Here is a 13,881-nt window from a genome sequence, read left to right as displayed (position 1 = left end):
TGGTATTTCCTTCCTCTGCCTGTTCCACTTCAACAAGCACCTCGAGGCTGCGGAATTTCTTTTTGGGCTCTACATCATTTACAAAAGAGGCTTATTACTCTCTGCATCTAGTGTGTTTGGCCCAGTGCCAGAGAGATCTGCCAAGCCTTCCTTCTCCTCGTTCTCCCCAGCCCAGCCTCTTCCTGGAGTTCCTTCCTGGGACCTGCAGTGCCAGGTGCTGGGGGAGATGAGGGAGTGGCCTTTCAAGTCCATCAGGCCTCCAAGGCGGAAGGTGAAGGTTACTTGCGGGGATTAGCTGAAAACAGAGGAGCCTGATTTGGGACAATGCATTAATTCCCTGAAGAGAGTTTATCACAGGAGCTACCTCCACAAAGTCCCGCCTGCATGGGGATCTGCAGCTAGCCCTGAGAGGAAAACATATCCCAGCAGCCATGCGAACTGAAAGAATCTTTCTTAAAAGAGAAGTGACTCTTGGCTCAAAACCTTAGGGTTCCCTTTATGGGTCTCCTCGCATTTCTTCCTAGTGTGGAATACCCAGCCACACAAGGTGAACGAAGGGTTATCATTCAGAACAGACACTATTGTTTCACTTGCCACAGCACCTCATTTATTTAAAAATAATGATCTAAATACAAAGAGTAGCCATCCTCTTGAAAACTAGACGCACATCCATAATGACCAGCAGGTGCAGAGGCCTGGGCTTGAAGGAAGGAAATCATCAGAAACAACAGGATAATGCTCCTCCCTCAGGGCATGGGTAGTGGTGAGCATTTTCAAGGTGAGGTGGATGACATTCAGTTATTATTTATAGAGCCAGTGGGGAGGGCTTTGGGGCTGCTAGGAAGCCTGTGGCAGTCGGGGACAGCATGGGCTTTGTTTGAGCAAAGATACCTAAGTGCTGGGTATTGGGATGGAGTACCCGCCCCAGGCCAGCAGCTCCAGTGCACGCCCAGGAGGAAGCTTCCTCTTGCTGGCCTATTAAACATGGCTTGCAATAGCAATAGTTGTGCCTTCTTAGAATGTTCAGCAGTGTGCTTAGGAATCCTGGGTGTCTGAACCATAGCTGCCCAGAAAAGAACTTCAACATGCACCCTTTGTCCTAGGCCAATCTCTACTTCCATTTCAAAATCCACAGACCTCCAAATTGGGTCCCTCCTCTGCAGTCTGAACACAGTGGGGTATGTCTTTATTTATCACCCTCCATATTGTATAAGAATGATCGGATCAGGTGTCTGTTTCCCTTACTAGAGAGCAGAGTCCTTAGAAGTAGCACCTGATGTTAACTCATATTTGTAGATCTAGTGCCTGGCACACATAGGTGCTCAGTTAATAGTTCATGAATCGATTTGTGGAGTCTGTCTTTGAAAAGCTCATTTTAAAACATTCCAAATGATGGTGATTCCTTAGAAAAGTTGCTTTCCTTTTTTTTTTTTTTTTGAGACAGAGTCTCACTCTGTCACCAGGCTGGAGTGCAGTGGCATGATCTTGGCTCACTGCAATCTCCGCCTCCCGGGTTCACGCCATTCTCCTGCCTCAGCCTCCCGAGTAGCTGGGACTACAGGCGCCCACCACCACGCCCAGCTAATTTTTTGTATTTTTAATAGAGAGGGGATTTCACCGTGTTAGCCAGGATGATCTCGATCTCCTGACCTCATGATCTGCCTGCCTCAGCCTCCCAAAGTGCTGGGATTACAGGCACGAGCCACTGCATGCCTGGCCATTTTCCTTTTTCTTTTGAGACGGGGTGTCGCTCTGTTGCCTAAGCTGGAGTGCAGTGGCGCAATCATAGTTCATGGCAGCCTCAACTTTCCGGGCTCAAGTATCCTCCTACCATGCCTGGCTAATTTTTGTATTTTTTGTAGAGACAGGGTTTTGCCACGTTTCCCAGGCTGGTCTCAAACTCCCGAACTCAAGCAATCTACCTGCCTTGGCCTCCCAAAGTGCTGGTATTATAGGCATGAGCCACTGCCTCCAGCCTGGAAAAGTTTTTTATTTAGGGCAACATTCATGGGGCTATTTCTCAGGAATTATCTAGTTCTGAATCTTTAAATGCTGAAGAGGGAGAGGATCTCTAGGTCATCAGGACACTCAGGACCTCAGATGGGGTTTGTTAGTATTATTTGATACAATGATGATCACAATGGAAATTTCTTACGTCTTCAGCACTTCACAATTTATTATTTATTTTTACTTATTTATTTGTTTATTTATTTTTGAGATAGAGTCTTGCTCTGTGGCCCAAGCTAGAGTGCAGTGGCCTGATCCTGGCTCACTGCAGCCTTGAACTCCTGGGCTCAAACAGATCCTCCCACCTTAGCCTCCCAAGTATCTGAGGCTACAGGTACACACCACCATGCCCTGCTAATTTTTAAATTTTTTTTTTGTAGAAACAGGGTTTCTAAACATACAAAAATTAGCATGTTTCCCATGCCAATTTCAAACTCCTGGGCTCAAGTAATCTCCTGCTTTGGCCTCCCAAGTGCTGGGATTACAGGTATGAACCACCACGCCTGGCCTACTTGACAATTTAAAACCCTTTCAATTTTATTGTCACATATTATCAAGTGTACTTCTTATCTCTATGTCTGGCGAGACATATTTTTAAATCTTATAAAAATCAGATGACCTTGGCAAAATGTGGTGGCTCACAATTTTGGGAGGCCGAAGCTTGAGCCCAGGAGTTCAAGACCAGTCTGGGCACTATAGGGAGAACTCATCTCTATTTAAAAAAAAAAGAAAAAGAAAAAGCTGGGTGTGGTGGTATGCTCCTATAGTCCCAGCTGCTCAGGAGGCTGAAGTGAGATGATAGATTGAGCCCAGGAGTTTGAGGCTGCAGTGAGCTATGATCGTGCCACCGTACTCTAGCCTGTGTGACAAAGTGAGACCCTGTCTCAAAAAGAAAAAAAAAATAGGCTTTGTGACTTGTCTGAAAGCCATATTTTTAGAATTAAGTACCACGTTGCATGCACTTGACACATTTATTGCATACCTACTATATGCTAGGCACTGTGGAAGGCACTGGAGATACAGAGATGGAAAATTATGATCCTTCTCATATTCAGTGCATCGATACAAAGTGATGAGGACTCTATTAAAGGTGTCATTAATGACTCTAGGAGCAATAAGCAAGAGGGCTTGATAATGCCTGGAGAGATATGAGGGAGGTGTTAGACCAAGATGATGGTAATGTGGATGAAGATGGGGATGGTGATGATCTCATCAGCAATATACAGTGCTTACCAAGTGCCAGGCACTGTTCTGGGCGTTTGCACATATTAACTCACTTGATCCTCACAACCGCCCTATGAGATAGGGGCTCTTAATATTTCCATTTTACAGATAAGGAAAAATGAGGCATGCAGAGAGTAGGTAAATTGCTCAAGATTGCACCAGCAAGTGGTAGAGATTGTCTACTATTTCTTGAATTTCTGAAACTCAAGAGCAAAACAGCAATGATAATACTCGCAAAGAATGGGGCCATCTGCTGACGCCAAAACCCACTTTCCCTGGTCCCCTTCCTGAGATGCAGCCCATTTATTTCTTGAGCCAATCCTTGAGTTTGGCAGGGCCCTTCCTGTCCACATGGTGAACCTGGTTTGTGGCACTGGCCCCAGGTATCCAAACGGTCCACCGTGGATAGAGGGTCATGGTTAAGATCTGGGATTTCAAATCAGACAAACTTGGGCTGGACTTCTGGTTCTGTCCATTCTCAGCTATATGACCTCTGAGCCTTAGCTTTACCATCTATAAAATAGAGATAACAGCCATGTCTGTGCCTCTATGGCCTCTCTTGTCAGCAGCTTTTTGCCCACCCCACACCCCTCACACAAGACGAGGCCCCTGAACTAAACAGACACTGAAAGGAAGCCAACCTGGAGGCCTGCGGAGCTCCCTGGCATGATTGGAGCCATTGTTCTGTCGCTGGGGAGGGCCTTCTGGAAGAGAGGGCAGAGGGCTGCAGCGCCTTCGGCAGACATCTGCCTCAGAGATTTCCTTTGCCTTGCTGTTTGGAGACATAAGCTTTTCCTTCAGAGGGTGAAGTACGTGGAGTTGAAAGAAACTACTTCACGGAAACAACAGTTGTGACTGGCAGGAGGGCTGGCAAGAGGCCTGGAAGCGGGCTCAGCCCAGGGTTGCGTCCCTGGGGTGCACCTCAGAGAACTTGGGCCAACAGCATGCTCTCTGTTTATTCAGGGGTTTCCTCATTGAACCCTCTGAGGAAACAGCTTTGTAAGGAAAGGGAAAACATATGGGTGAGACAAGGTACTCGGTGGCCCAACGGAGCCCAAGTGGCTGCCTACAAATTGGCTCCTATCTTGATACCAAGAGGGAGAGGATCTCTCCAGTTCCTGCCCTGCATGGGCTCAGGGCCAGTTATACAGTGCCAGGCCCTTGTGAGTGGCTGGCCTATGGCCACTGCCTTCTGGGAGACCTGGTACCTTTAGGGAGGTCCATTTACTGTTCCAGGCCTTTCAGGCCCCTTCAGTCATTTCTGAGAGGCATTAACTTGCCTGTTTATAACAGAAATATCCATCTCCTCACTCACTTTGCTCCACCTCTTCTTCATCCTTGGTGGGAAGAGGTTTTTAAAGCATAAAAATATACCAAAATTATGCTGCGAAAGGTTATAATATTAGCAGGTGAGATGTTTGTTTTTCTAATAAGGGCTTTACTTGGAAAAAAGAATTGGCTGGGCGTGGTGGCTCACACCTGTAATCCCAGCACTTTGGGAGGCTGAGGCGGGTGGATCGCCTGAGATCAGGAGTTTGAGACCAGCCTGGCCAATGTGGTGAAACCCTGTTTCTACTAAAAATACAAAAATTAGCCGGGCGTGATGGGGAGTGCCTGTAATCTCAGCTCAGGAGGGTGAAGCAGAAGAATTGCTTGAACCCCAGAGGCAGAGATTGCAGTGAGCTGAGATCACGCCATTGCACTCCAGCTTGGGTGACAGGGCAAGACTCCGTCTCAAAAAAATAAATAAATAAAATTCATGCCTCTTTCCCAGAACAAAGGGCAGGCTTCAGGGACCTCATGGCTGTGAGGTCTTGGTGATGCTGGTGATGAGTTAGGTAGGCACGAACAAAGCTGAGGGTGAAAGGAGGGAGGGAGACTAAGGAAGCAGGACTTGCTCATATTCAGAGTTTGACCCCATATGGACTGCAGTAAGTCCATCCTTACTGGAAATTATTTTACCATCCTCTGGGCATTCAGCTACCTGTGATCAGCTACAGAAAACATTGGGTTCTTTCAGGAATCGGACTGTGGTGTCTAGGGGAGGATGGAACAGCACGGTCTCTCTTGATTCAACAGCCCTGGTGTCTCCCACATGCCAGCAGCATGCTTCATGCGAGAAGAGACCAAGGAGCTGAGTGCCTCATGCTCTTGCTGAGGAGACAGTAACCACAGTAACAGTCACAGCAGCGATTGAAGGGTGATAGAAGTGAGAGCCTTCTCTGGGGGTGGTCAAGAGAGGCTTCACAGAGAGGCAGGTCTTCCCCTGGCCTCGAAGAATGGCAGGACAGAAATGGAATGGGACGCAGTGCCCGGACAGGGAGAGGATCTCTAGGGACACAGCTGCCTAGAGCTGGTTTTAAGTGTGGCTGTAGCAAGGTCTCTGAGGGAGAGCTTAACTCTGCCTTGAGATCCTTCTTTCACCATGGACTACTGGCCCTTGATCAATCAGTGCACACGACTGGACCCAGGACTCAAGGCTAAACTGAAGGGCCTGGGCCAGCCTGGGTTTTAGGGGCCAGGAGATTCTCTGGGCTCTGGGCTTCTTGGCATCCTGTTATAGAAGCACCATTTATACATTTATATTGAAAAATAAGCGCAACGGAGGGAGATCTGATGCCCTCAACAAAGCTCAGAAAGACTTTTCTGGTTGAAGAAATAAGCATTGCACACATCACAAGTGCAAAGCCTTCTGCCCAGACCCTTTGATGGAGAGCTGTGCTGAGCAGAGGGCAGGGGGTTGTGGTGCAGGCTGGGCTGCGATCGGCTGGGCTCAGTATGCAGCAGTGTTCCGAGAGTGTGGGTTCTGCTGGTGCCCAGATGGCTTCGGGGCTCCTGATAAACTTCTCCAGCTCTGATTTTCATGTCTGCAATCCTCTTGCTGCCCCCTTCAAGGGCTTCCACCAGAGGCGGCATAACGTAGCCTGGACTGTTCTACTCTGGGCCTCACCTCCCACTCCACCCACCTTGTTTATCCGACGTTCTTCCCACGGGGACATTAAACTTCCCAGAAATATTAATATGTTTGATTTTTTTCTCCTTTGTAGCTATTTAAAAAATGTTCTCCTTTTTGTTTTCTCCTTTAAGAATTTATGGGAAAGAAGGATCTTGGAATGGTTGGTGCAGATAATGAGAAAAGATTGGGAGCTTGTTACAATGTCAGGAGATTGGGAAGAAGAAATACTTCTTTCCCTTTGTCATTACAGCCAGTGGAGAAACAGTTTACAGCCATTCCGAGAAATGTGAGCAATGTGGAGGGATTTATGCAGCTCAGTAGCCGGGTGCATCCTATACATACCTCATAAGGTATACTGTAGAAATCTTCACCAGAAGATTTTATAAATAATCAGGAATATCATTTTGAAATGAGAGAAATGTGCCAGAGATGGATCTTACACTATTTTAGCTAGGATTTGCTATGATGCCTACAGTGTACACGGCAAAGTTGGTGTCAGAACTGAGAATACTCTGGTCTATAGGATCCAAGGGGAAGAATCCAGAGAGGAAGGATTTTTCACCAGTTGAACAGTGGTCCTTGGGTCCAGTGCTTGATTCTGCTTTAATAAGACCATTATTGCCATGTTCTCCTACACTGTGGACTGTTTAGAATTTACAAAGTGTGCTTCTAATAACACATTTAATGTGTGCTCTGATAACACATTATTCCATTTCTAGGTTTCTTTTTGAAATCTGAGCATGTTTAACTCAATTTCTCTGTGTAGGATCTGTGTTAAGGTCTTTGCATGTTTAGTAGAATTCTATTTCCAACTGGAAAAGTATTTTTAGCAGAATCTTTTTTTTTTTTTTTTTTTTTTTTTGAGACAGAGTCTTGCTCTGTTGCTCAGGCTGGAGTGCAGTGGCGTGATCTTGGCTCACTGCAATCTCCGCCTCCCGGGTTCACACCATTCTCCTGCCTCAGACTCCTGAGTAGCTGGGACTACAGGCGCCCGCCACTAAGCCTGGCTAATTTTTTTGTATTTTTAGTAGAGATGGGGTTTCACCGTGTTAGCCAGGATGGTCTCGATTTCCTGACCTCATGATCTGCCCACCTTGGCCTCCCAAAGTGCTAGGATTACAGGCTTGAGCCACCGCACCCGGCGGCAGAATCTTTGTCTTCCTTTTATTTAAAAAAATCAAAATGAAGCCTTTTCAGTGCAAAATTTTCAGAAAAATAGCTCTCTTTTCCATTGCCACATTGTGCTGAGAACATGCATGTCTTGAATCTGCCTCTACTCTTCAATGCATGGCAGCTACCTTAGTTCAGGTTCTTATCATCTCTTTCATTATTGTAATTACATGGCTACTTTTCTTACCTCCATTCTCATTCCCCTTCCTATACATCAACCACACTATTGTTAAATTGAACTTTGAAAGTACAGGTCTAAGAAAGTTGACAACACACAGCCAATGATGTATAGAAGCAAGCAATCTCATAGATGTTGCGGGAATGAATTAGCGCAGCCTCTTCGAAAGGCAATATAGTAATGTCTATCAAAGGTACAAGTATGGTCACCCTTTGACTCAAAGTTCCACTTCTAGGAAATTATTTTACAGATATTCTTGTACCTGAAAAGATGTATGTGTAAGGATGTTCATTACAGCATTGTTTATAATGACAAAATATTGGGAACAAGGTAAAGGACCATTGGTAGGAGCTATCCAACTTGGGAGTTGATAATGGAATTTGCAAAGGCCATCTACTGGTTGCTACCCTAGCATTCATTCCCTCATGCTCCTCCTAAGTATTGATTGGTGTTGACCTCACTCTTATCTCCAGGGGTGGACACCAACTGGTGGAAGCCACTCACTCAATGCATCATATTTCCCTGGCCACAGTAACTGTTTCATATATAATGACATGTCTAAGTAGAATGAATCAGAATGGATATGAGGCTTGAAGTAGTTGTAGCCACATGGGTAAATCCTGGAGCTTCTGGGAGGCCTGAAGATGGAGACACTCATGGAAGCATAGCCTGCTGATGTCAAGCTGGGTGGCATGCTGACATTGGGTGAATTCCCTTTTGGTTTTAGTTTTAACTGGTGAGAAGTGAGTTGTCTTTCACAATAAAGACCCTAAGTGCTTAAAAAAAAAAAAAAAAAAAGCCAAGTGGCCGTGAAAGAAAATTAGGTGGATCTTCTTGTGTCCCTGTGAATGATATCTGTGATACTTGATAAAATAAAGGTATTATACAATGAATATAGAATATATTCTCTTTTATATAAATAAAAAGCTGTGAAAATGGGTGAGTGCCTATGTGTACACGTGCATGCGTGTGATGTATATAAATGGCTTCAGCTAGCCTATGTAGTACCTTTGTTTTCTGATTTTTTTTTCTTTTCTTTTTTTGAGACAGAGTCTTGCTCGCTCTGTCCCCCAGGCTGGAGTGCAGTGGTGCGATCTCGGCTAACTGCAACCTCTGCCTCCGGGGTTCAAGTGATTCTCTTGTCTCAGCCTCCCAAGTACCTGGGACTATAGGCGCCCATCACCACACCTAGCTAATTTTTGTATTTTTAGTAGAGACGGGGTTTCACCATGTTGGCCAGGCTGGTCTCGAACTTCTGACCTCAGGTGATCCGTCTGCCTCGGCTTCCCAAAATGCTGGGACTACAGGCTTGAGCCACCATGCCCTGCCACATGTAGTACCTTTGAACAAATTAGGAAAAATGTCCTCTCTGGTATATGCAGCCCCATGCCAGTGGCAAGCAAGTGTGCAATGGATTTTAACCTTCTCTAGTCTCCTTGACTGGTGGCCTCATGCAGTATACAACCTGCACAATAGTATGCTGTGGTCATTTGTGTATAAATATATATGCCTGCCTGTGATGCTTCTGGTTGGATATATGTAAAACTAGAAAGAAAGATTGCTTCTAGGAAGGGAAGATGGGGAGCTTGGTAGTAGGAGGTGGAAAGGAGGCTTATCTCCATACCCCATTTGGAGAGTGTTTAATGTTACTATGTTCACAAACTGCTTTTCAAAACTAGTTTATTTAAATAAACAAAAGGAAAGTAAACGAAAAATGACAGGTTTTTTTGGTTTTGTTTTGTTTAAACCACAGGTTTGATCTCAGTTACTCCCTTACTTGAAGAAGGCTTCGATGATTCCTCATGGAGGAATCCCAGATACTTCTGCACATGATTCAAAGGTCCCTTACAACCGGCTTCAGCCTGCCTTCCAAGCCCTGTCTCTCGCCTCTCCCTTCCTTCACGCCGTGCTTCAGCGAGGTAGGAATGCTTGTGATTCGTCTTCCAGGTCAAGATGATTGGCCCCTCTGCCTTCACATGTGCTGTTCCCTCTGCTGTTCCCCATGCTGCACCCAGGGAGCCACCCATCACCCGCCGGGAACTTCCTGCCCTGGGTGAACCCATAGTGCTTTGTGCCTTTCTCTTTCTTGCCACTTGCCACATTTTACTGTAGTTATTTGTTTATAATTACAAATATAAACCTGCTACTCTGGGAGTAAGCTCTTCGAGGGACCTGTGTCTCCCTGGACCTACGACAGTCAGTGCTTGTGACACTATGGGAATAGGCGCCTCATAGCTGTTCCATGAATGAATGGAGGTGGCTTCAGATTCCAGCTGTCTTTTTACTAAGCTGCTCTATCCCTTTCAGATTTCTTTCTTTCTTTTTTTTTTTTTTTTACAGCTGCAAATTCTTATCTATTCTTTGCCTCTCGGCCCAGTAGCAATTAACCAGGTTGTAGCAGATCTAGAGTTTCCAGCTCGCCCGGATTGTGTTTCCTTGCCCTTAGCAGCTCAGGGGAATCTTTTTTCACTTCACGAAGGATGCATCTGAGATTCAGAGCAGGTCCAATGACCCTTTTATTAATTGTTTGTCTGCTCCGACATGCACAGTCTGTCATGAAGTATTCATCCAGTTCAGAAAATTGAAAAAGCCAGGGAGAAGAGAAAGAGAAGGGAATTTGTGAGAATAGAGTCAGTCACTTCGGCATCTATCCCACTCAGCAGTCTTGCCCCCTTGGTGAGCCTCTTAACCTAGAGACTTGTTCACGAGCTATTCCCTTGGAGCCGTCTTTCCCTTTAAATAATAATCAGGCCCAGTAGAAACCTGCGATGAGTACATGAAATCAGCGAGGCTGAGACTTTCCAGGAAACAGACTCAGGGAGGCAATGGCTAACTTATTCACACAGAGGCACTAACCAGGCTTGCCCAGGGAGGACCAAACCACCTGGGGGCTGACCACGGCTGGGAGCATCCTAGGTGATCAGGAAGACCTGATGGTGGTTGATTGGCTGATGGATAAGGAAAATGATGAGCCACTAAACCCATTTCTGGAGCAAGGATTGGTAGAGGGTGCTCGCTGTTGAGGTCTGGGGAAGATAAGGTGGCCAAGGAGTCAAACAGCAGGTTCAGGGCTACTACTAACCTATATAGTGTCTTTGATTAAATCAGAAAAAAAGCAGCCCTTTGGGGCTGAAAGGACCCCTAGAGCACAAGGCTTGCAAGTTGGAAGCACCTCTGTCCAAAGAAAGAAGGTTCATTACTCTGGGTAGACACAGCCCCATGCCGCCAGGCACCTAGATCCCGGCTCCCACTTGCCTTTTCAGTTGGTAGCCGTTATATAGCACATCAACTGCACAACCATACCTGTGGCGTACACGGTACCGTAGTTCTGAGAGCATTGAGAAAGGAAAGGTGAGAGAAAAGTGAACTGATTATGGGTAGCAGATTATAACTAGCATTGTTTAGGGTTGTTTATTTTTAAACTGTGGAACTCCCTATTAGAATCACCTAAGATACTTGATGGGTAAGAACGCATATTCCTGGGACTCACCTCAGACCAACTCGATCAGACGCTTTGAATGGTGAGGTCCAGCAGTCTGGATTTTTAACCAGCCCCCTAGGTGCTTCTAGTGCCCACTAAAGCTTAAGAACTGCTGGTGTAGCAACTGTTCCATCAGAAGTCCTTGGGGCTGGGCATGGTGGCTCACTTTGTAATCCCAGCACTTTGGGAGGCTGAGGCGGGCGGATCACCTGAGGTCAGGAGTTCAAGACCATCCTGGCCAACATGGTGAAACTCCGTCTCTACTAAAAATACAAAAATTAACTGGGCATGGTGGCAGGTGCCTGTAGTCTCAACTACGCAGGAGGCTGAGGCAAGAGAATTGCTTGATTCTCCTGGAGAATCAAGGAGATGGAGGTTGCAGTGAGCTGAGATCGCACCACTGCACTCCAGCCTGGGTGACACAGTGAGACTCCATCTAAAAAAAAAGAAAAAGTCCTTGAGATCTGTCCATCTGGGAATCTAGAACTATCTGACTGGACCGAGAAAAAGCGATCCATCCATTCCCTGAACTCTGCAGTGTCCACTCCTCACATGTCCTTGAGACATTTCCTAGAGGTTGCTTCTCTGGAGTTTGTGGCTGATGTAATTGTTTTTCCTGGCTCTACTGCTTTGCTATTTCTAAGAAACACCTTTAAAAGTAACAGCTTTTGGCCAGGCACAGTGGCTCATGCCTGTAATCCCAGCACTTTGGGAGGCCGAGGTGGGCAGATCACGAGGTCAAGAGATTGAGACCATCCTGGCCAACATGGTGAAACCCCGTCTCTACTAAAAATACAAAAATTAGCCGGGCATGGTGGTGTGTGCTTGTAATCCTAGCTACTCAGGAGGCTGAGGCAGGAGAATCACTTGAACCTGGGAGGCAGAGGTTGCAGTGAACCAACATCACACCACTGCACTCCAGCCTGGATGACAGAGTGAGACTCTTGTCTCAAAAAAAAAAAAAAAAGTAACAGCTTTTAGGATAAAAACTCTAGGAATCTTGAAACAGAGAGTAGTACGACTTATAATTCCACACTCACCCTTCCTTCTTTGGCTCCTTTCCTGTCTACTGGTCCTATGATAGAGAATGTTTCAAGTTGATCCATTTCAAGGAAATTGCCTGGAGATGCTGCATTTTCATTTGGTTTCCAGCCTGTATGAAAGTTAAGTTACATTTTGCTGAATTCCAAATGTCCAATTTGCTTTGCTGAACTGCTTATTTCTGCCATTTTGAGTAATGCTTGAAATATGAATGTGGGGCCGGGCTTTCGTGCCTGTAATTCCAGCACTTTGGGTGGTTGAGGTAGGCAGAGCCCTTGAGCCCAGGAGTTGGAAATCAACCTGGGCAATGTGGTAAAACCCCATCGCTACAAAAAATACCAAAATTAGCCACATATGGTGGTGCATGCCTGTAATCTCAGCTACTCGGGAGGCTGAGGCCAAGGATTGCTTGAGCCTGGGAGGTAGAGGTTGCAGTGAGCTGAGATTGCACCATTGCACTCCAGCCTGGATGACAGAGCAAGACCCTGTTTTTAAAAAATAAAAAATATTAAAAAAATAAAGAAATACGAATGTGATCAGCCCATGCCCGGCCATCTTTCTTTTATTTAGAGAGTTTTGCTGGATCAGTGAAATTTTAGCTGAAACCATAGTGCTTACAGCTTATGTTGCAGGCACCCACTGTTCTGGGCCACAGGTCAGTGCTTATGTAACTCCCTCCCTTGGGGGATGAAGTCATTCGTAGATGCTGTTCACATTGTTGCTCTTGTGCCAAGCAGGGTACAAGATACACTAGTGTGAGAGGTTGAGCCCATGCCCTGACTTCAGGAAATTTCATCTCAGCACTTGTTTTGCAATATGGTAGCCACCAGCCACGTGTGACTATGGAGCACTTCACATATGCTTAGTCCAGATGGAGATGTTCAGTAAGGGTAAAATACACACTGGATAACGAGGACCTAGTAGGGGGAAAAAGCGTGTATAATATCTCATGAGCAATTGTTTTATATTACATGTTGAAATAATATTTTGGCTATACTAGATTAAATAAAATATATTATTAAAATTAATTTCAGGCCAGGTGTGGTGGCTCACACCTGTAATCCCAGCACTTTGGGAGGCCGAGGTAGGCAGATCACCTGAGGTCAGGAGTTCGAGAGCAGCCTGACCAACATGGAGAAACCCTGTCTCTACTAAAAATACAAAATTAGCCAGGTGTGGTGGCGCATGCCTGTAATCCCAGCTACTCGGGAGGCTGAGGCAGGAGAATCCCTTGAACCAGGGAGGAGGAGGTTGCAGTGAGCCAAGATTGCACCATTGCACTCCAGCCTGGGCAACAAGAGTGAACTCCATCTCAAAAAATAATAATAATAATAATTTCATCTGTTTTTTTCTTCTTTAATGAGACTACTAGACAATTCAAAATTAATATATGGCTGGCACTATATTACTATTAGACCATACTTGTCTAGAGGGTGAGAAAGATAAGTCCTTGATGGTCGTGAAGCAGTGTGATTACTGTTGGGACGGGGAAGGAGAGGGTGAGCTAGGAGCAGTTCGAAAGGGCCTTAACTGAGCTTTGGCAGCTAGGGAAAGGCTTCCGGGAGGAGATGATATCTATTTCAGATGATGAGTAGGAGTGAAGTGAAGAGTGAGATGGTGAGGAGTGTAGGAGGCAGTGGGGCGCAGTGTGTTTGGGGAGGTGTAAGCAGTTCAGCATGGCTGTAGTGGAGTGTGGGGGAAGTGGGGAGAAATAGGCTGGAGGGTAGGAGGGGCCAGGCCGTGCAGATGGGAGACTCTTTCTTTCTGCTGGGGCGAGCTATGACCTCCTTTTCCTGGAAATGGGATTGGAGTTGTTAGAGATGA

The 13,881-nt window shown here is 45.9% G+C and overlaps 1 protein-coding gene across 1 annotated transcript in view; it reads left to right on the top strand.

Annotated features, from left to right (window-relative positions):
• Positions 1–13,881, top strand: part of ITGA6 (integrin subunit alpha 6) — a 221,439-nt gene that overhangs the window by 29,071 nt on the left and 178,487 nt on the right. The gene's annotated exons all lie outside the window — the stretch shown is intronic.

This window comes from Hylobates moloch, unplaced genomic scaffold (assembly GCF_009828535.3).
Source record: "Hylobates moloch isolate HMO894 unplaced genomic scaffold, HMol_V3 SCAFFOLD_1, whole genome shotgun sequence".
NCBI lineage: Eukaryota > Metazoa > Chordata > Mammalia > Primates > Hylobatidae > Hylobates > Hylobates moloch.
Note: the sequence above shows the minus strand (reverse complement) of the source record. Positions and strands in the feature narration are given on the sequence as shown.